Source organism: Embiotoca jacksoni, unplaced genomic scaffold (genome assembly GCF_022577435.1).
Source record: "Embiotoca jacksoni isolate LCO1_2020_lvr unplaced genomic scaffold, fEmbJac1.0.p SCAF_48, whole genome shotgun sequence".
Taxonomy (NCBI): domain Eukaryota; kingdom Metazoa; phylum Chordata; class Actinopteri; family Embiotocidae; genus Embiotoca; species Embiotoca jacksoni.
The window spans coordinates 387,501-410,665 of NW_027185401.1; the positions used below are offsets into that span (position 1 = coordinate 387,501).

At 42.4% G+C, this 23,165-nt stretch overlaps 1 protein-coding gene across 6 annotated transcripts in view; it reads right to left on the reverse strand.

The window, feature by feature from the left end:
• The window catches only part of LOC138210814 (disco-interacting protein 2 homolog C), a 133,236-nt gene that overhangs the window by 73,923 nt on the left and 36,148 nt on the right, over positions 1–23,165 (reverse strand). The window contains exon 1 of one of the 6 annotated variants that reach the window (XM_069170144.1): positions 18,170–18,490. The exons of the other annotated variants lie outside the window; for them this stretch is intronic. The gene's annotated coding sequence lies outside the window, so the exon portion shown is untranslated. Of the gene's footprint in view, positions 1–18,169; positions 18,491–23,165 lie in introns of those variants that run through there. 6 annotated transcript variants of the gene reach the window in all.

Here is a 23,165-nt window from a genome sequence, read left to right on the forward strand (position 1 = left end):
GCTGCTGGAAGGAAAATGAAAATGGTTTTTTTTTTGTTTTTTTAATACCCTGTAAGACGGGTTTAACAAAGAGTGTGTGTGTGTGTGTGTGTGTGTGTGTGTGTGTGTGTGTGTGTGTGTGAAGCCTTATCAAACCCTGCTAAAAAGCTACTTAGAGGGAACCCACAGGAGTGACCACACACACTCAAAAATAGACGCACACACACTTCCCTCCCCTAAACATTGCGCGGCGCGTGTTGAATGGAGGCGAACACGCCCTCGCCAGCAAGATGGCTGCTGCGATAGAAGTGGGCGGGGCTTGATGTTCAGGGGAAAATGTTTCTGCTCCGAGACACAAAACGTTGGCTTTACAATTTAAGGCTGAAATCCGACTGTAGATCGTGGTAGGTCGATGTTTTTCAGTGTCTTTCCCTGAATAACCAACATCGGAGAGATGATGATAATAATAATAATAATAATAATAATAATAAATAACAGATTTTTATGAATTGTCTTGATTTTCCACTGATGGTACCAGCTCTAGTCGTGGATTTCGTTTTCCACTGCAGACAATAACCCCGCCCCCTTCAACGAAGTTGTTGTTACCATAGCAACGCATATATAACCGCTGTCACAATCATTATTTATTAAATTTTTTTTTTTTTTAAATCTCCCTTTGGCCTCTATGACAGAACTTCCCCACCGACCAAAAACTGCTCGTCCAGTTCAGCGCTGCTCTGAACACGTCCTGGTCTTCAGGTGGGCGGGGCTTACATCGCACTCACTCGCTGCAACAACCGAGGAGCTTTTGCCAAAGATTTTGCAATTTATTTTGGGGCGAAAAAGTCAACGTGATATACGGTTCGGCAGCAAAGACGTGGACTCGCTGTGCTGCACGATGTTGTTTTCTTTTCATCCAGAACCCCACCGGAAGGATGCAAAGATGGGAACGTTTTTATCGGTGTCGGAAGTTTCTTTTCTTTTTTTTTTTTTTTTTTTTTAACTCGAGTTTAAAAGACTGAAAAAAAGAGTTGGACGGAGTGAAGTGAAAACTCTCCACTGCCTTAAAACCAAGCCACTTGATTGCTTTGGCAGACGTGTAAAGTTGGTTGTTGTTTCTGTGCAGCTCACAGATGTGCGCACTGTAAAAAATAAAAAAATAAAAGAGCTTTTTTTTTTTGAAACGCTACCAACACTGGAAACCAATTATAAACACCGATAGGTACATTGTGCACCAATATCAAGACAGAAAAAAGGCTTCCTCTTTAGTTCAATGACATCCGCCTGCAATCAGGAGGAGGAAGAGGAGGAAGAGGAGGAAGCGGCTGAGCAGCTGTTAGCCAGGAAGTGTACAACACAGTTGGTTCCCTGTGCGGTTACACACACATCGATGCTTTCCTGAGTTGTTGTACACAGAAACAAGAATTAAACTCTTGAGTCGTTGTATCTCCATGTTTTTTTTTTGTTTTTTTGGAGTCATTAAATGTCTGACAGCAGCCGGCTGTTTTTTTTTATAAATTCAAGTTTTCAGATTAAAATTGTACGTTTCAGAAAACACCTTCAGTGTCGAAGCAGTTTTTTTTTTTAACGGTAATAAAAAAAAAAAAAATGTGCACAATTTTCTAGCATTTCTGATAACATCTACATATGAACAGATAAACGGGAGTGTTCGAGCCTTTTTCTTATTTAATTTGTATTCTTATAATTAGTAAGAGGATGATTATTGCTTCGGGTGACGTAAACAGGAAGTTGATTGATACTGAAGAAAAAAGTTCTGGGATTATTTTGACCCTTAAAACCCGAGTCCGGGTAACCTGGGTCCAGACTTCGGTCCCGAGGCTTCGTCTGAGTTATTAACCCTAAAATGGAAAAAAAAAAAAAAATCAGGTGGCGGTAAGAGTTGAAACTCGTAGAAGTGGTCAGAAAACGTGGGTGTGGAGGGCGACTGTTGAGACTCTCGGCAGCGAGCGTCTCCTTTTGAACAATAAACAGAAACCGCCGGTGGAGAAGCTTCAGAGGCCGCCGGCACGCCGATGTCTGCGGAAAGCTGTGAAGAAGGGCGTCGCTGGAAAAAAAGAAAACGTGCGCTCTGTTGGCGTCGACTGGATAAATAAAGCTGCAGGTTAAGAGGGGGGGGGGAGGGGGGGAGGGGGGGGTTCAGAAAAAAACGATCTCATGCGGAGGTTGGTACGTTTTATTTTTTATTATATATATATATTTTTTTGGGGTGGATTATTTCTCCGCCTTTCCACAATCACAGCTGGGCTAATCTTAAATCCTGCAGATTATATCACATACACACACACACACACACACACACACACACACACACACACACACACACACACAAGTACATAATCCACCGGATGCGTAAAAGCCATCGCGCAGTATTCGCTCTTCACACCCAGACCTCCGATACGGCTCCTGAACCGGGACCGACGCCACGCTGCTCGCTGCCAAACGGCATTCTGGGTAGTAACGCCAGACATTTTGCGTTCGCTTTTCGCTGCTAAAGTTATTAAAACCAGAAGTAGAATATAAATGCCATAGTTGATGCGTATTTGTCGATGTCGCTTCATCGTCCTCGGTTAAAACTTTATGTTGAGTTTTTTTTTTTTTTTTTTTTTTTGTCCTCTCCAGGAAGACCTTAAAATAGACAACAGAAGACAAAACATCCCAAAATAATCTTCGCACAAAGGGACGGCAGATCAAGAACTAAATCAAACAAAAACTTCCTACTCGTGATTATGTGTTAAACATAAAGATTTAAATGCTGCTGAAATCATGTTTTTAAGTCTTTAAAAGTCACATTTCAACCAGTTTTTCTGTCTGTTTGATAAGAAATAAGAGTTTTTAAAAATAAGTCTTATTTAAGCACAGAGTTTTATTTTATTTTTTCTATTTAGAGAAAATCTGTGTAATTGTAGATACAAAATGAAAAACGTTCACATGAAGTTGTTCACATAAAAGAAGCTTATTGGACTGGCTTGGGTGGAGCTCAGCTATGTGAATAAAAAAAACACGAGGAGCTCTCAGAAGATAAAAAGGTTGGAGACCTTCGGAGTTTAGAGGGTTTAAGTGCAAACAGCTGAAATAAACTCACGACAGTAGAAGCAACCTGCAGCCGAAGCCTGCAACAACTAATGAGACGTTTTTAAAGTCCAGAGATCTTCTGAGCTGCAGATCTCCAAATCTCTGCTCTCGCTATTTCAGATCTTTTTAAAAACCTTGAAAATGATTTCACTTAAAGTCTTTTTTTTTTTTTAAATCAGCTCTACAACACGTGAGCGGCCTGAGTTTCAGGTTTCCTCAGGAAACTGGCGACGACTTCCTCTCTCTCGCTCTCTCTCTCTCTGGAAACACGGCGAGCGCAGGTATTTCCCCGGAGCTCCGCCCACCCGCCCCGGCGGAGAGGAAATACCAGCGTGTGCTGCTGAAACCATGTGGTTTTAATCTGAGAGGAGCGTGAACCCCCTTTTAAAAAAAAACTAAAAAAACTACAACTCAGCCTCTCGGGAGCTTTTTATTTACAGCAGCTTTTCTTTTTCTTTTTTTTTTAGACAAAAGCACTTTTGACTCCGGAGGTTGAAGTCGGCAGAAAAGCTCTTCCACCTTTTTATTTTTGTTTTGATTCATCTCCTCCTTTCTCGTCGTTCCTCCTCGCATCTTCAGCTGTTTTAAAAATGTGTCCGACCACGTTTCGAGTGTGAAAATCCCTTTAAACCCTCGACGACGCCCCGTTCACACTGCCGGGCCTCGGCCCAAAAACAAATCTGAAACGGGGCCGCGACCGCAAAATACCAGCCGAGAGGAGGTTGAACTGAGCCGACGATTACCCAAAAAACAGCATCACTGAAAGATGTTTTCCTCGAGTCGGTTTGTCTTCACGCTGAACTCTCCGAAACCCGAGAACCTCCGAAGAGGAAAAACATGAACTTTAGCATAAAAAAAAAAAAAAATCATGCTTTTATTTTCCTCTGTCTCCACCGCCGGCTCGTTTCACAGCTGAACGAGATGTTTTTCTTTCTGTCGGGAAACGTCATCTTCACTTTCACTCCCCCCCCGACAAGTTTACCCCGGCGCACGCAGATCCCACGAAAGAAAAATAAATACTCTTCATGTTCTTTCCTTCAGATGGAAGGTGAAATAATGGGATGTTATCAGGGAAGATCACAACGAGGATGAGAGCCAATCAAAAGCTGCAAAAGACAAATTGCTGCCGTTCTCTGAGCTGTAGCGTTAGCACGGGCGTTAGCATTATTTAAAAAAACTCTACAAATAAGAGCTGGGTATCAAACCTGGATGGTTTTTAGGTTTGATACCCAGCTCTTATTTGTAGAGTTTTTTAAATAATGCTAACGCCCGTGCTAACGCTACAGCTCAGAGAACGGCAGCAATTTGTCTTTTGCAGCTTTTGATTGGCTCTCATCCTCGTTGTGATCTTCCCTGATAACATCCCATTATTTCACCTTCCATCTGAAGGAAAGAACATGAAGAGTATTTATTTTTCTTTCGTGGGATCTGCGTGCGCCGGGGTAAACTTGTCGGGGGGGGGAAGTGAAAGTGAAGATGACGTTTCCCGACAGAAAGAAAAACATCTCGTTCAGCTGTGAAACGAGCCGGCGACGAGAGAGCCGCATCGTGTCGCATTAAACTCGTCTGATGAAACCAAAAAGAATCAAATAAAAGTCTTTGTTGTGGAAAAGCGGAAATCAACTTAAATCTTTTGTTTTATACAAAAAAACAAAATCCTAAAAATGAGTCTGTTCATTGAGAAAAATGAAGGCGACAGGCCTCGTCACACCTGGAGCAGTGTTCAAAGGGAATCTCCAATCTATCAGAAATTAAAAGAAAAAAAATGAAAACAACATTAATCACCTGGTTTTTGACACTTTTAAGATGGTAATGAATTATTACTGTCCATGCTCGATGATATTTAATCTTTCTTTCCGCATGCTTTCTTTTAGTTTTCTTGCAGAACCAGCGACTCGTCTGGAACGAATTAGAGGAAAAAAAGAATAAAAAAAAAAAAAAAGGCTTCAAATAGTCCGACATAGTTTGGATGTTTAAGGAGTTGCGGCACGTTAAGTCGCACAAACTCTTCTCTTCCCTGTAATTTCACTGAAATAACAACAAGTGAAGCGCGATGTCGTCGTCGTCGTCCTCAGATTGGACCCGGGGACATGACGCCGGCGTCCCAGAAGCCTTAGCTGCGCCTTAAGTTACATCAGCAAGCCACACACACACACACACACACACACACACACACACACACACACACACACACACACAGCTGGTGCTTAACCACCTCTGGTGACCCCAATCGCTCCAACTGTACAGATTGAGTTTCCACAGCATCTGCGCCAGCCACATGTGTGTGTCTAACATGGCTAATATGGCTAATCCCCCCCCATATATATACACACACACACACACACACACACACACACACACACACACACACACACACACACACTGAGTCAAACGGTGGGTGGTTGTATCTGCAGTTGTGGGCGGATATCAACAAACCAAATCCCCATTTGACCCGCTAACAGAGCAGCTGCTGCCTCATTGGACAAAAAAAAAAAAAACACCCAAAGTTTTAAGGTGTTTTTCTTTTTTAAAGCTCAAGAGTTTCTGCAGAGCAACAACAGACTCTTTGAGAGTGATATATTAATACGATATATGTATATTACAGCGAATGCAATCGTCATTCTTAGTGGGATATAAATGATTAATGCAGATGTCAATCATCTGACGATTACAAAGACGAGAGATAAAGATTTGAATGAAACGAGTCGGTTATTCGTGACTTTTTAAACAGAAAACAATCTACCGTAATTCGTAGTCTTTACTGTTTCCTCTTTTGCCTTTGATTTGAAGTTTTAAGCGGTAATTCTTCCAGATTTAAAACATTTCATTAAGCAGGAATTTTTGTCTTGTATAGAAGTGTCATTTTTGGGGACGAGTCCAATTCACGGTTTGATTTACGCAAAAGTGACGGTTTGTTATCAGAGTTGGAACTAATTAAAACATTTCAAATAAATAGGCCGAAAAATACATTTAAAAAATGCTGAAATACTTTTGTTTTGCAACAGTTTTGTGACTTTTTTTCCTCTATTTTCTGGTATTTTATAGACCAACAGTCAGTTTAAGAAAGTTTGTTGATAGAGAACATTTTAAATGCAATAAACTCTCTCCTCTTGAAAGAGGGAATTTACGGCTTGTTGCTTGTGACAGAAAAAGTATAAAAAGTTGTTAACAGCCAATATTTATTGAAACCAGGTGGCTCAGCTGTTAGTGCTCTCGCTAGAATAAACCCTGCCAACCTGCAAGTAGCCGGTCTGCTTCAGGCTGGAATCAAATCCGAGAAGATCCCAAATTTTAGGGCTCTTCAGGGCGACCCTGAATAGAAACTTTGAGCCGTGAAATACACAAATCTTCCCTCCAGTTCTGACCTCACATGCAAATTTGCTGATTGTATTTTCTAATATCTACAAACTGATGAATTCCTGCCTCCGAAACACACTGAACTCTGCAACTGAACACAATCCGCCTCTTCCAAACATTTCCCTTTCCCAGCAGACAGACAGACAGACAGAGAGAGAGACAGAGAGACAGACAGACAGAGAGACAGAGAGACAGAGAGACAGTCACAGAGACAGACAGAGAGACAGACAGACAGAGAGACAGACAGACAGAGAGACAGAGAGACAGACAGACAGAGAGACAGACAGGCAGACAGACAGATAGACAGAGAGACAGACAGGCAGACAGACAGACAGACAGAGAGACAGACAGACAGATAGACAGAGAGACAGATAGACAGACAGACAGATAGACAGAGAGACAGACAGGCAGACAGATAGAGAGACAGATAGGCAGACAGACACCATGTCTCCTGGTCGCCACTCATTTACATTTAGATGAGTCCATTAAGATCCATAAACCCACCGCCACCTTCTCATTCGTCTCAGTTAAATAAAATAAAATAAAAAAAATAAATTAAAAAAATGGGGGGGAATAATAAAACTCCAGGCAGATGATTTGGTGGAGTGAACAGTGCTGCTGAGAGGAGGTGATGAAGAGGAGCGACTCTTCCTCCACTGCTGGCTTCCCACCATCCCTCCTGTACACCATCTGTCCATGTTCACCCCCTGTTGTTTAAATCAATACTGGTACCGACACTTCGACTTCGACGCCAGTTCCTCACGGTTTTTCAATAAAAATCTTATAGAATATGTATTAATGCCTCACGTGCAGGCTATCAGTAGACACTACAATTTACGGCTGTTCCCTAAACGCCTCATGCAGGCAATGAGTAGATGCTACAAATAACAGATGTTTGCAAACACCTCACATGAAGGCTATCGGTAGACGCTACAATTTACGTGTATACCTTAAACGCCTCACATGCAGGATATGTGTAGACGCAACAATTTACAGATGTTCCCTAAACCTCTCACTTGCAGGCTATCGGTAGACACTACAATTTACGGCTGTTCCCTAAACGCCTCGTGCAGGCTATGTGTAGACGCTACAATTTACAGATGTTCCCTGAACGCCTCTATGTTTAGACACTACAATTTCACAGCTATTCCCTAAACTTGTCACTTTCATGTTATTGGTAAATGCTACAATTTACAGATGTTCCCTAAACGCCTCACGTTCAGGCTACCATTGTTTCACGATGGTTTTTTTTGGTTTTTTTAGATATAAGTGTCAGAATCCTAAAACAAGACCAAAACCACAGCGGGAGAAATCACAAAAAAAAAAAAAAAAAAAAAAAAAAAAAAAAATCACAAAAATGCTGAAATCATTGATTTCTAAATAGCGTTTCGTCAACGTAACATCAGAACACGATCTTACAGCTCAGTCACAGGTTTAAATGACTTGTTACGACGTATATATGCATTTTAAAACCACACACCGCAAGACACCTTTTCCCCTCTGAGGTTTTGTGGATGCGTACATCGATACTACATCAGAGTACACACACCGAGTATAAATACGTCAAGCTTTATGAAAACACCTGCCGACACTATTTCCTCCCGTAACGACATGAATAGATTCCCCTCACGGATGTTCACTGCATCAATAACACCATCACGGTCCAGCTGGACTCCTCCTGCTCCTCCTCCTCCTCCTCCTCCTCCTCCTCCGAACAAATCGCATTAACACCGTCACTTGCTTTCATTCGTCTCCCACGTTGTCCTGGCAACAACAACGACCACAACAACAACAACGACGACAGCACGGTTTATTTGACTCGAGCGTTGCGGCAGGAAACTCACCGTGTAGGTCAAACTGCACTCGTGTACTTCGATTATCTATTTATTGAGAGGTGCAGCGTCACATCGCACGTAAGCAACAGCCAATCACGTTTCAGCTCCTGCCGGTTCCATCGATCACGCTTTCCGATAGGATTCCCAATAAAACGGCAGATTTCTGTGCGACGGGAGATAAAAATTCATCCCCACCGCCATCGTCAGTCACAGTTTTCAATGCCATATTTGAAGAGGATGACTAGGGGAGAGGAGGATGGGGGAGGGAGGGAGGGGGGAGGAAGGGGGGAGGAAGGGGGGAGGAAGAGTGGCTCAGATTTCATTACATTCTCTACATGAGTAAAATGCCTGTGAGGCTCCTGCCTGCTTCACTCCCTGCTCCCTGCTGAGTGTGTGTGTGTGTGTGTGTGTGTGTGTGTGTGTGTGTGTGTGTGTGTGTGTGAGTGTGTGTGTGTGTGTGTGTGTGAGTGTGTGAGTGTGTGTGTGTGTGTGTGTGTGTGTGTGTGTGTGTGTGTGAGAGTGTGTGTGTGTGTGTGTGTGTGTGTGTGAGTGTGTGTGTGAGTGTGTGAGTGTGTGTGTGTGTGTGTGTGTGTGTGTGTGTGTGTGTGTGTGTGTGTGTGTGTGTGTGTACATGCACACACTTTTTTTTTCTTCCCCTTTTACTTTCCTTCCCTCATACTGAAAAAAAAATAAAAAATAAAAATGCTATCCGTCAAGATTTGGGGTTTCTAAAATGGATTTATCCCACAGGGTCGCTCGGGGCTGCTCCCATGAGCCTCTGCTGCACTGATAGGTAGATAGAAGAAGTAAAAAAAAAAAAAAGAAAAGACGAGCGGAGGCTCTGCAAGCACATGTGGCAGATATTTACACTCAATTATTTCAGGTATTTTTATTCCTGCTGCATTCAGAGCTCATGTAACATTCATGCCAATAAACGCTTAATGAATTGAATTCACTTGAGAGGCGCACACAGAAAAACACACACACACACACACACACACACACACACACACACACACACACACACACACACACACACACCGTGACTTCACAACTGGAGCTCACAGCAGGCCGGTCCATTTCACGCTCAGACAGAAATCCGACCGATCGATCGAGGCGAGAGAAAAAAAAAAAAAAATAGGGAGTCGTGATTTGCAATCACCACGGCAACATGTTTCCAGCCTCGAACCCAGACAAACAACACACACACACACACACACACACACACACACACACACACACACACACACACACACACACACACACTTGAAGAGTCACAAAACTCTTTCCATCTGGGGAGGAAAAACAAAATTACAAAAAAATATTTTCCCTGCAGAATCCAAATCGTCACGGCGACGTCAACAGGTCGGAGATCTGACTCTCAACTCCATCAGTTCGAGACACTTTTTCTCGGCGGGGCGATGAAAACCTGAAGATTTATTCCTCTTCATGTTCGGTGTGTTTATTCTCGTTGCATCATTCGAACTCGTTTGACGTTTCGTTGCCGTGACGAGTTCCTCCAACCGTCTCGTTGTTGTTTTTTTTAACCGCAGCAAAAACACTTCATAAGATTTACAGACAGTTTGAAAAGACGAGAATCAACAACACATCGGAGCCGACGTGAGATGAGAAGGATAAACAGTTTGAACCTGCAATGGGATACGAGGGAGGGGTTTATTTATTCAGACTGCAGGCACGCCCGGGGGGAAAGGTGTGTGTGTGTGTGTGTGTGTGTGTGTGTGTGTGTGTGTGTGTGTGTGTGTGTGGAGGCAGGGGAGGAGGGGGGGGGGGGGGGGCGGCCCGGATTTACTTGGTGTTTTATTTTGAAGTTCCAACCGACACTAATTAGAATTTTACTCTCTTAATACCTTGTTTTTCTATTAGATTAAGACATAAATAACATTTTTTTCCAATTACTAAACCATTTCTTTGGTCTGATTTGGAAAATGTAAGAAGTGTTTAGACTGGTAAGACAAAAAAAAAAAATTAAAAAAAAAAAAAAAAAAAAAGGTCGGAGGATCCAGGTGTGTGTTGACGGTGTTACACGCGTGTAAAAAAAACAACAACAAAAAAAACCAGGATGTGCGAAAGGGGAACCGAGAAGTCAAACCAGTCAGGACGCAGACATCCTGATGAGACTCTCACACACACACACACACACACACACACACACACACACACACACACACACACACACAGTTGTGCATCGAGGTGATGACACGTTAACTCTCTTACAGCACAAAACCCGAAGGAAGGAAAACACGCTGACCTCCGTCCTCCTCGCTAACTATGGAGGTAAAACCCAACTCGAACTACTTTGAAAATAAAAAAAAAATAAAATAAAAAGAGTCTACAGTTAACATCAACCGCCACCCGTTTTAGAGCTGTACCAAAAAACAAACACATTTTAGATGACCTGCTGGTGACCGGACGGGTTGTTATTATTATTATTATTATTATTATTATTAAATGTAAAAAATAAAATGAGTAAACAAAAATGTTGGTTTCTTACACCGACACTTTGAGTACGTTTGATTTAAGTTCAGTTGAACTGACCGTTGTGCTGCCATTGAGAATCTCCTCGACTCTCAACATCATCAGCAACTTGAAAACCCTTTGATCTGAAGATAAAAGTAAAAGCAGACGTGTTTACACGACGACTTGAAGCAGATTCTTTTTCATAATAAAACTGTTGAGCAGTAAAAGCTTTGGAAACACATTGGAGGGAGATTTATGAAATAATCGGAGTGAAAGTTCAGTCGACGCTAATGCTCCACATTTCTTTGAGTTTTCAAGGTTTTCTTTTTGAATATCAGCAGTTTGAATCTTCATGTTAAACATTAAAAGACATTCGAACAAAGTCAAACACAGAAAGCTGATTCATTCGCCTCAAACCAATTTATTCTCTTTAATTGGTTTGTTTCAATGCGGGTCGACAGCTGGAGGATGAACGCTTAAAAGGGTCACTGATTTAAGTTAGAGCTTTTGAAACACAGCGACAAGAAGCTAAAGGCAGCGACTACAGAAGAGTCGACAGGAAGTCTCCAAGTCCATAAAGACGAGTTTAAACTCCATAAAAACAGCGTGTGGTGAACGAGGAGGCCGGTTACTGACGCTAACACACACACAGGCTTATTACACATGAACTGTCATTAAAAACTCACACAAATTTTAAGTTTTAAGATGTCTCCTGTTTCTCACTCGGATTTGTTTTTTCATTTCTAAGCAAGTCGAGGTGCTATAAATGCTATAAAAGTGTCAGAACAGAGAATTAGCAAACAGCCCGTATCCAAAAACCTCTGTAAGTTTGTGATGTCACAACCTCACGCTTGTGCTATCTGTCCGACATTATATGCCGAAGAAAACACTATGTTCATTTCATCGTAGAGCTAGTGAAGCTACGAGAACCAAAGAAAACCTGGGCGTGCGTCACTCAAAGCTGTCAGCCAATCAGAAGAGAGGCTCACTGATGTCAATGGGTCTTAAAGAAACAGACACAAAAACAGCCTGTTCCTGGTAAAGCTAAAAAAAAAAAAAAGATGTAAAACTATGTAGAGATGTATTTTTGGTACTTAACAACCACAATATATCTTCCTGTGAAGATTATTTTTCGAACCCAAACCATGTGTTTTTTGCTAATGGGTTCCTTCTCCTGCAAGTCACACGGTTGAAACCGTGCAGTGGGTTTTATTTTCCGAGGCCGAAGCGTGTAATACACCTGCTGCCACGGCAGCAAAACGTGTAACTGTCACGCCTCGACGTCGCCACGCGTATGTATGTCACGTTTTGCTGTAGTGGACAGGCGTGTCTATTTCACGCTTTGACGTCGTGGTTGAAACATCCACCGTCATCTAAAGTGTTGTTGGGACACTTTTATTAAAAAGAACATTTTGAAACAGAGAACGAGCTTCATCGACTTACTTGTTCTCTTTTTTTTTTATTATTATTAAAGAAATGTGTCTGTAGAGGAAGTTCAATGTTGTTTTGATTCGTAGTGTGATTCACTCAGCTTTTTTTTTTTGTGCAAATAATATTTAGGATTGAATTGCACTGAATCTGATATACTCCCAGTGTCCTCCTGCTCCAATAACACCATCTCAAATCCAACAATTTATTGTCTCAGAGAGTATTAATATTAATATCAGTTCTTGAAAAGCAGGCTGTCGGGCGTTATGACGCAGGCGGCAGCGTTGCCTTGCCCCTCTCAGCATGTCTGAAACTGGAGCCTGAAGGGCTTGACCCCCCCACCGCCAGACGCAGCAGAAGCAAATCGGGTGTTCAGCTCCGTCAGCAGCTTCGCCGCGGGACATCGAAGCGAGGTGAAGCGATTCGTGGTAAAGGTAAACCGGGAGCAAAGAAATGGGAAGAAAAGCGTCTGCTGCTTTAATCCTCCTGTATTACGTTACATCTCATCCTTTACACGCCGACGAATCCTCCTCGGTGGGAACGCACGTGGTCGTTCGACTTGGACGAAGACGACACCGCACACGCCAACGGTTTAATGACCGTAAAAGAGAAAGACGACTTCCTCGTTGCTTAATTTATCTGTTTGAATACCTCAGCGATGCATTTCTCCACAGCTTCATGCACAACGCAAGCAACAACAACAACAACAACAACAAAAGAGCCTGAATGCACAAATAAACAAAAGTTTATAACTGAGAAAAGATGATAATAGAGAGCATGAAAGGAAATTTAAGGTAAGTCGCCTTCATATCAGACAGGGAAAAAACCCAATATGATCAGGTGTTGGGTCTTTAAAGAAAGATTCTTTTTTGCATTTATTAGGCAATATAGTGAAAGATAATGTCACCACCAGGCATGTTACTATTACAGTTTAAATGCGTAGACCACCAAATACCTCTGGCCGAGGTGTTGCTGCAAGGCTTACCTCCAGTTTTGTATCCTTTGAATGTCTAAAATGTGCCGTTATAACATTTTAAAAGGCAGAAACAACAGCCCTGCACTCAACTTGTCCATCAGCCGAAGGACAAAACAAACATCTCGACTCTCATTTTCACGTCAGCTGAAAACCCGATTGTGTATCATCAGCTTTTTGCTTCAATAAACCCACATCGACAGCACGAAAAGCAATCTGAAATATTGAATTGACAACACAAGGTTATTTCAGGGCACTTAACACAGCAAAGTCCTTACAAGAGAACTTTATACAGAGGAAACCAGCAATTCAACAATTCCCACGCAAGCTAGGAGGGAAAAAGTTCCCTTCAAAGGAGAAAAACCTCCAACAGAAGGAAGGAAAAACTCTCTTTTAACATGAAGAAACCTCCAACAGAAGAAAAAACTCTCTTTTAACAGAAGAAACATCCAACAGAAGGAAAAACTCTCTTTTAACAGAAGAAACATCCAACAGAAGGAAAAACTCTCTTTTAACAGAAGAAACCTCCAACAGAAGGAAAAACTCTCTTTTAACATGAAGAAAAACGCGATCAGAAGAGAGTTATTTTTAAATGATGAGGCGTGCTTTAATGCAGAATCATTGAAAAAGGCTTCGGGCAGCGGTTTGATGAGAAGTCAGATCGTTTTTCTTTCCCTGGCGGCTGAAACTCGGCACGAAATCGAATGAACCCGCCGCGTCTTCGTCCGCCCTCACAGCACAAGCAAATCAACCTCACGCAAATCAAGATAACTCGATGAATAAATACAGAAATGAGATGAATGCCTTTTAATCTCCATGCAAACAGACTATTTAGCAAACGGTTACATTATTTAAGTGGGTTTTTTTCATTCTTTTTGATAGCATCGTCATCAATTCTCCAGTTTGATGATGTAATAAAGGACAAAGGACATAAAAAAAGCTATTACATTCTTAGTGCACCAATAAATCAGATTTTATTTTCCCCAAAATAAAATGTAAAAAAAGGTAAACGATAAATACACAGAAAGGTTTCTGTGCTTTCAGCCTAACTTGTCCTGCAAATGAAAAAAGGTCAGAACGCTGAGTTTAAGTGAATTTACTGTAAAAATAATAAATCCCTGGTTTCTAAACCTTCAACCCTTTTTCTTCCCCTTCTGCTGCAGCAGCGTGATTCAGCAGATAGCAGCAGACAGATGTACCTGCTGCATTATGATGACTGGTTGTGGCTGACGGAGGGGGGAGGAGGACGGGGGGGGCGGGGGGGGGAGAGGGGGATTAGCCTTGCTAGCTGCTGTTAGCCGCTAAATCCGTCCATCTGAAGCCGGCCGCCATCAGAAGGTGACGAAGCCGAACGGAAAATCAATTTGTGACGGCCGAGGTCACCGGCACCGAGAAAAACCCACCTGGAGGTTGAACCCATGTGAGTTTGGAGCATTATGTTCTTTCAGTTTAGTCATTGCTCTCATTAAACTTGCTTAAACATGCTGTTTACGTAAAATAGCCTGTTAGCGTGCAGCCTGACTTTGAAAATGCGTTTCAGGGGTTTTCAAAGTAAAAGTCCTGATACTTTTCTTCGGAGATAAATCGGATAAAACCGAAAGGGAAGATAGTTGTGACACCCGCGATTCAAGTTCAACAATGACTCTACACAAAAACAATACCTTGGTTTTTGTCTAACCTACGTATCGCTAAATATTTCAGAAGTAACGAGGAGGATGTTATTAGAAAAAAACACTGAAATGGGAAAGACGGGAATCTACTTGTAGTCGGAGGAGGAGGGGGGAGGGGGGGGGCAAACGGCTAGTTTCTCGGCCAGATAAGACCGAGAAACTACTTGGGCTACGGAGGAGGAGGAGGAGGAGGAGGATGAGGAGGAGGAGGAGGATGAGGAGGAGGAGGAGGAGGAGGAGGAGGAGGCCAGAGGTGAAGGTGCGACGGCTCACTTCATTCTGCTCCGTCACACCGGACGAGATCAGCGTCGCGGCGCTGAAAGCCGATAGAGATAAGGAAAGGAGCGCGCTGGAGAGGAAACCGAGGAAGGAAGGGAGGAAGCCATATCGGAGACACACTTCCCGGCATGTGGACATCCGAGGCGTCACATCCTCACACGTCTTTCCAAAACAAGCTCTGCTAAAAAAAAAAGAAAAAAAAGAATAAAAGCCGATAGCGGTCTTGTCGTTAAGCGTCCGAACCGAATGTTGATCATAACAGCAACACTGAAAGACGGACGGACGGGAGTCAGCTGTATTCCTCCCGGCACAGCAGGTGGTCCTCCGAACGGGAACGTGATCACAGACCGACAGACGAACTCCCGCGATGCCGCTAACGCTGCGCTCTGCTCACTACCGTTAAAACCGCCTCCTCCTGCTGTTGCATCACTTTCTGTAAAAACAAAAAGGGGCTCAAATCCCCAAAAGTCGTTTGAGTACAAAGATAAATCCAAAACAGCACCAAGAGATAAAAAAACAACAACAAAACAACATTAAAAAAACCTGTCATTTAAAAGGACGGTTAGTTTTCTGACTGATCTATTTTCGGCGTGTTTCCGTCCACCAGATTTCTGTCACATTTTGTAGTGAAAAAGCTGGAAGATCAACGAAAGCAAAAAAACAGGCAAAAAATTTTTTAAAAATTTAAAAAAGCAAATAAGCCATGACGGGCGTGGTCCAAATGGGCAAAAATACTATTTAAAATTCACTGAACTATTCATTTATTAATCAAATATTCGCTGGTAAAAACAGGGGAAATAAGGAAGAACAATAGTTGCGTATACTAATCGATTGTTTATATTATAACAAGTATTCAAATATTCAAAACTTGCGTCTCGTCTCTTCATCTCGATGGAAACTGAGCGAGCGGAACCAGCTTGAAGCTACAAGACAGAAACATGGATTGTGTCAACCAACCGAATGAGCCTTAACAAACGTGTCGCTCTCTACTGCCCCCTAGCGGTCGAAAACTACACTGGCCGCCTTTAAAAAAAATCAAAATAGACTTGCGTCTTTCCCGCCTCTGGTAGCTTCTGTTGTGACATTATCGGACGACTTCGTGGAGTTTAAAACCCTCGGTGAAGAAAAACGAAACCGCGTCGACGGCGAGACGCAACGAGACGCAACGAGACGCAACGAGATGCAACGAGACGCAACGAGACGCAACGAGACGCATCGGCGCGCAAAACGTCTTTCATCGTAGCTTCCTGGACGTGTCGTGTATCCGTCAGCCAACAGGAGGCGCTGCTTTTCCTTTCTCCCGTCTGAGCGACCCGCCTTTTTCATCTCCATGAATCTTTAACTGACAGTCTAAAAAAACAGTACGAACCACCCTCCCTCTTCTTTCTCCTCCTCCACCTCCTCCTCGTCCTCCTCCTCCCCCTCCCCCTCCTCCCGCCGGGCGAACGGGTTCATCTCCTCTCCCGTCGTCTACCTCGCCTCCCTGACAGGCTGACCTACAGCGCTCTTCCTCCTCCGCCCGTCTCCGTGCCGACGCCTCTCTCATCCTTTTATACATTTGATCTCCGGAGGATTTCTTTTTTTGTCTTTTTTTTTTTCTCGCCTCTTTTTCCTGTCTGACCTCGATATGTGACAAGACGGCGTCCACGCCCGTCCGAGACCCCCCACGGGGAAAAAAAAAAACAAAAAACCAGCAGGCCGCGCATGCACTTGCTGTTTTTTTCTTTAACACGCGTGAATAAAAATACCATTTCTGATTTAACCCGACAAACGGAGGATTGAATACAACTTAAAACTCTTTTTCAACACTAAAGCTGCTGTTTTATTACTTTCTCCTTCCCCTGCTCCAGTCCACCTTTCAACAATTTGCCAATCTGCTGCATCAAATCAAGACAAATATTTCCCCCCTTTACGTGATGTCGTCTGGTCGTATTAAAAAAAAAGAAGAAGTAAAAAAGCAAAAGGTGGTCGTAAAAAGTCACGACTGCAACCGAGGAAGTCGACACTCGTGAAGACGGGTGTCGACTGAAAGGAGTCGAGTCTGGACCACACACACACACACACACACACACACACACACACACACACACACACACACACACACACACACACACACACACACACACGACCTTTAAGAGCTCTTATCTGCGGCTGTCAGTTGTTGAAGGTGTGACAGGAAGCTGGAGGAAACATCAGAACACCGTAACCAACACGAAACTCGCTTCGCTCACGTTATTGTCTGATGAATGTTAAAAACTTAGAAAGTTCCCGGAACGGTCGAGGCAAAATTTTTGAAAAAAAAAATGAAGAGGAAAATCGTTTTAAAAGAGCGACGAGAAGCATCAGAGGAAATGTGAACTTTTGAACCGTGTTAATCGTTAAAATCTGAACGTTTTGCAGCTTTTATTGAAATCGATGCAAAGCGCTGGTGTTTCTGCAAACACTACATTTCCCACAATTCCACAGGAGGAAACGCGTGAAGCACAAGAAAAATGTTTTCCGTTCATTATCAGCCCAATAAGTCATAAATAAACTGTAGTTTAGTTCATTTTAAATCTATCTTCACTCGTCTTTTTTGGAATTTCTTTTATTCACCTACTTTGATGATGTTTTTTTATTTTTTTTATTTCATGTCTGTGATTTAAACTTTTTCTCCAAATAAAAGCTCAAATTAAACGGCAGCTGAAGGAACTCAGTACGACATCGACTGTACGTCTTGTTTTATGAATGAAGCGTAAATGATTCATTCGTCACTAAATTACAGCTTAAAAACAAAACTCCATTAGAAAGTGGAACCACTTAAATCTCCCAAAACCTGAGGATGCAACTAACGGTTTTCCTTAAATATTTAATTGTTTCCTTAATTAATAAGTGAATCACAATCATTCAAAAATGATCAATCCCAGTCAAAAATGTCACATAAACAACCAGATTCAGTTTCCTTCCTGTCAATCACAACCTGCTGATGAATCACAGCTCCGACTTGTTTTCATCCAACGAAGCAGCAGCTTTAAAATAATCCAACAGACAAATAATCTGAATCTCGGCGTATTGAGGTTCTGATTTCGTCTATTTACCTCCACAAAAAGCCAGAAATCACCGCGTTGCCGCCGCCGCCGCCTCTCCCCGCCCGACCTCCAGACTGTCTGCTGCCGTCTCCGCTGGCCGTCTGGCCTCAAAGTCCTCAGACAGACGGACGGAGTGTGTCACGAGAAAAACGCTCCCCGGAAACGGCGGCGCTCCGCCTCCATAATTCAGGTGTGTGAATTAGAGCCGCTGCATTATTTAACCGAGGCGGTCGCTCTCCTCACCCGCTGATCCAAATCTGTCACTTCGCCTCGCTCAGGGTGACGGGACCCTTCTGGCTGGACGCACACACACACACACACACACACACACACACACACACACACACACACACACACACACAGAAACATCCATATCCTCCACTATACATAATATATGCTTATTTTATATGCACAGACAGACTACCAACATACGTCTGGTGCTTTCCAGGACGCTCGTCCACCTTCCAGTTAAGTTTTTTTTGTTTTTTTTAAGCTCCTTTAAAAAAAAAAAAAAAAAAAAAAAAACTGACCTGAAATCAGCGTTTTGTCACATTTAAAAAAAAAAAAAAAAAGAAATAAGAGAAATGAAAGCGGACGTACGCCGAAGAGGAAGAGTACACCGTGGCGGCTGAAGATGAACGTATAAACCATTAAACGTTAAACACATAGTTTTGTGTTTTTTTTCCATCTTAAAATGTGTTTGGAAACACAGACTAACGTCGGAAAGAATAAAGATGAAGAGAACAATATTTCCTGCAGGAAATCTGATCATAATTTATGATGCAAAATGGTATTTATTGTTGAACGGTCCCGTTACGTCTTCACGGGCACCGAAATGTTTTGACGCGGCAGGAAGACGTTCTGGTTTATATTTGAGTGACAGATTGTGGCTCGAGTCTCCACGAGACACCGCTGAACTGTCTGGAAGCTGCGCTGCATTGTGGGTAACGCAGGAGACGAGCAAAACTAGAACAAGAAAAAAAAAAAAACGTAACCCTGACCTTTGACCTCTCCTCCGTTGACCTCAGTTCAACCTTGTTAAAAAAAGAGGTTTTCGTTTCCTCCGGCGTTCCTTCGTCTCCTATTTTTGTCTTATTTAAAACTCTCCCATCTGATTTCCTGCCTCTCTACCTTCCTCACTGATTTCTGGACCTTCTTCTCCCTCCTGTTGTACTCTTTATACCCCCCCCCCCCTCCCTCCATCCCCCTCCCCCTCTCTTCAGTGTGTATTGTGGCCTTTTATGGGCAGCTCAGCTCAGAGCAAAAAAAAAAAAAAAAAGCAAATCTCCTTCAGGCCGGCCAACAGGCAGAGTTTCCCTGGATTTAGAGTCCTGCTGAGAAAAACGGTTTCCAAGACCGACGGACACTTTGATTTATTGTTTGAATTTAACTTTGTGGTCAAAAGAGAAATACTGCACACACAAAAAAAAAAAAATACCAAGAAGTTCTCAAACTATGATTTTTTTTTTTTCTCTCTTTTATGAAATGTGTGTTTTTATGGGTGTAATCAGCACTTTTAAAAACTTTTGACCGGCACTGATCCATAATGAGTCAGAATAATACATCAAAAATTAAACCTATTTTACATATTTTAGTATTTTATGTGCAGTAAACACAGTCATACGTGACTTCCTGTGTATCGGGGCGACAGTTAGGAGGCATGTGTTGTTTACAGTACGCAATAAATAATGCAGGCGACATTTCCGATCCCATGACGTACACATGTACCCGTGTGCTCATCGTTGCTTCGGAGAAATCCGTTCAGCACAAATTCTTCGTCAATATTTTGTCTGTAATTTACGATCATTTTAAAGCTTTTTTTTTTTTTTTTTTTTTTTGGCAACTTTTTTCAAAAAAGTTGGATTTTTTTTCCGACGATAGTTTAAAAAAAAACAAAAAACTGATATAAAGTAATATAATTGAACTATTTCCTAGCAGGGATGGGGCACAAACTTTTGAAACGTTGGAAGAGTCGTTGTAATTTACTAAATCGATTTAGCATACGTGCGACTCTTGTGTGTTTCGCTCGGTTGTAACGCGTTACTTTCGTCACTAGGTGGCAGTAATGTGTTTTTTTCTGTCTGTCGTTCTGGACTTTATTACCAATTATTCAGCAGCTGTTCTGCAGTTTTTTGGGATCTTACGACGCGACCTTCATCGGCAGATGGAGCTTGACCTTTTTGTTTTCGTCGTGGATGTTCAAAATTTACATTATTTCTGAAGGTTTTTTCGTTTGTTTTTTCTTATGGACGTTGTCGGCTGCTTGTTGCCCGGCAGGTATCTGCTTCTTATTCAGGAGCAGCTGTCCGATCCAACGCAAGACTTTTTTTTTTTTTTTTAACGACGGAAAAAAAACCTCTCGAGATCGAAGTCTTGGAAACAGTTGTGGACGGATTCAGCACTTCACGCATCCTTTTTCATTTACATACAAATTTGTCATTTAACTCATTTTTAAAATGAAAAATTAAAGTTTTAAGTCAATGCTTAAAGTTTCTGTGATCTGGACCTTTATTTTTTTTTTCCTTGTTTTGAGCTTTTTTAACAATTAAAACTTGATGGTGTCCTCCTTCCTCCTCCTTCCTCCTTCTCCTTCCTCCTCCTTCCTTCCTCCTCATCCTCCAAAACACTAATGCCATCAATGCAGCTCGAAAGGGAAGCTGAACACACAAGGACCAGTTGTAATTAAGTCGAGTGTCTCGGCGCTCCTCTCACCTGCTGCCTCGCTAAGCACTGCTGACACTCACCGAGCCGAGCCAATACTTCATTACGGCTTAAGTGGGAAAAAACAAAAAAAACAAAGGATCGATAGCAGCGAGCGAGATGCAGTCGAGTCTGTTTCACAGCCTCCGTCTGTCAGGCATCAATCACCGGCCGAGAGAGACACGGACAGAAGATCCGGAGGAAGAAAAAAAACACCAAAAAATAAAGAAGCTGAGCAGAGAAAAGCTGCAGAGCCGATAGGAGCGACAGCACTTTTTTTTTTTTCTTTTTTTGTGATGACACGGACAAAAAGCTGAGTTTTCATTGCGAGATGAGATATCCAGCATGAGGGGGGTGAAAAAAAAGTGATGCTGAGCACTTGAAATTTGCCCGGATCCTTTACGCCGAGGAGATAACGTCACAAATATCTATCGGGCATCGAAATATCGGCGTGAATGAGGGAGGAGGAGGAGGAGGAGGAGGAAGAGGAAGAGGAGGAAGAGGAAGAGAGCTGCACAACGAAACGATAGGGAGAAAAAAAAAGTAAAAAAAATAAAATTAAAAAAAGCAGCGATACAACAAGTCCTGCTTTTTAATATTCCTTCGGTTAAAAGTACATAAATACTGTCAGCAAAATGTTCTTTAAAGTATTAAAAGGAAAACTTCTCATCATGCAAAAAATGTCCCAATAGGCGGTTTCTATTATTTCATATAAATTACTGGAATACAGGTGAGAAGGAATCCGGCCCGAACAAGCATTCGTAGGACGACCGACGGGCACGTCAGCGCACGTCCAAAAACACACAACGGCTTCGAGGTAAAAACCTCCATTAGTAGAACCAGGTGCTCCATGACCGGCGCTGGAACCGGACACCTCCCGGTCCTTTGTCGGCGAGATAATAACTCTCCTCGCCGATTTTCCTCCGTTTGAACGCGGCCGGTCGTGAATGGACCGCGGGACAAAAGCGAGAACACAAAGAGATTTGTTTTCTAAGTTCTCGGCGTTCCAGCGACGGGACTCGGAGGTTCGTCGGACGGGTGAGTCCACAGAGACAAGTAGGACGTCGTCGACCGGATCGGAGGGCGGGGGTGAAGGTGGATGAGGAGGGTGGAGTTGTTTTGGGGCTTTTTTTTTTTACATAAGGAAAAGAAGTTCCCCAAAGAAACGGTGGAAGCTCCTCAGGGTGGTTTGTTTTTGTTTTTGTTTTTTTACATCTTTTACATGATAAAGACAGAAACACCTTCATACTGTCCCGGCTCTGATGCAACAGACGGGAAATGAAAAACAAGTACAGAACTGCACAACTAACGATTAAACAGGATGTCCAAATATTTATGGATCGAGAACCCAAGATGAATTTCGACTAAATATCGCCAAAGCAAATAAAATACATTTAAAAAGCCTAAAAAAAAAAAAAGACTTATTTTAAGTCTGTGATTACAAAACTCTGCAACAGACAGGATGTGTTTTTAATTTTCTTTTCTAGTCCAAAAACTATTATTCCTGGACGCAAGAATTACGCATGCGAACATCATCTTTAGGAGGCGACGGCGTTTGATTATGAATCTGGAGCTCCAAAGATGACGTGACGGGACTTTATGACCCCAGAGGACGAGAACAAAAAAACCAACTGCTGTTTTTATAATATTTGACTCATTAATAATAAAAGAGAAGATTAATATAACTGCTGAGGAGATACTATTTCATTGCGTTTGGCAGCTTTTGAATGAATGAGTTGATGAGTAATGACTTTTACTGAAGCATACGAAGAAGTATGAAGTATAAGAAGCCAGATTAGACGTTTGTTAGAAACGGTAATATCTCCAGCAGACTACATATTTCAGCGACGAGTACGACTGGAATAAAAAATAATAATAATAAAAAAAATTAAAAAAAAGGTTTCCCTCGACAGGTGCTGAAGAAATCATCCAGATTTTCTTTTTTCTTTTTTTTAAAGCCAGCGAGCCTCCGAAACTCATTCAGCCGGGACGTGAAGGAACACCATCTCACCTCCGAAGTGATTTACCCGAGCCGACACCGAGGCCACTTAAAAACCACGCTAATCCAGATTATGACGCCCGGTCTTTTTGCTTTTTCTCCGAGGCGGTCGGTCATCCAAACCGACGGAAATCCCGTGAACACAAGATCTCGGTTCGAACATTAAAAAGGTCAAAGGTTTGTTCCAAAACTACAGAAAATACTTATTTTAGAAACCGTCTGTTAAAAAGTCTCCACATAAGTCATGTAGGAGGAAGAGACGTCCCCGAATTTTAGTAACGGGGAAAATAAACCTGGGTTACACTC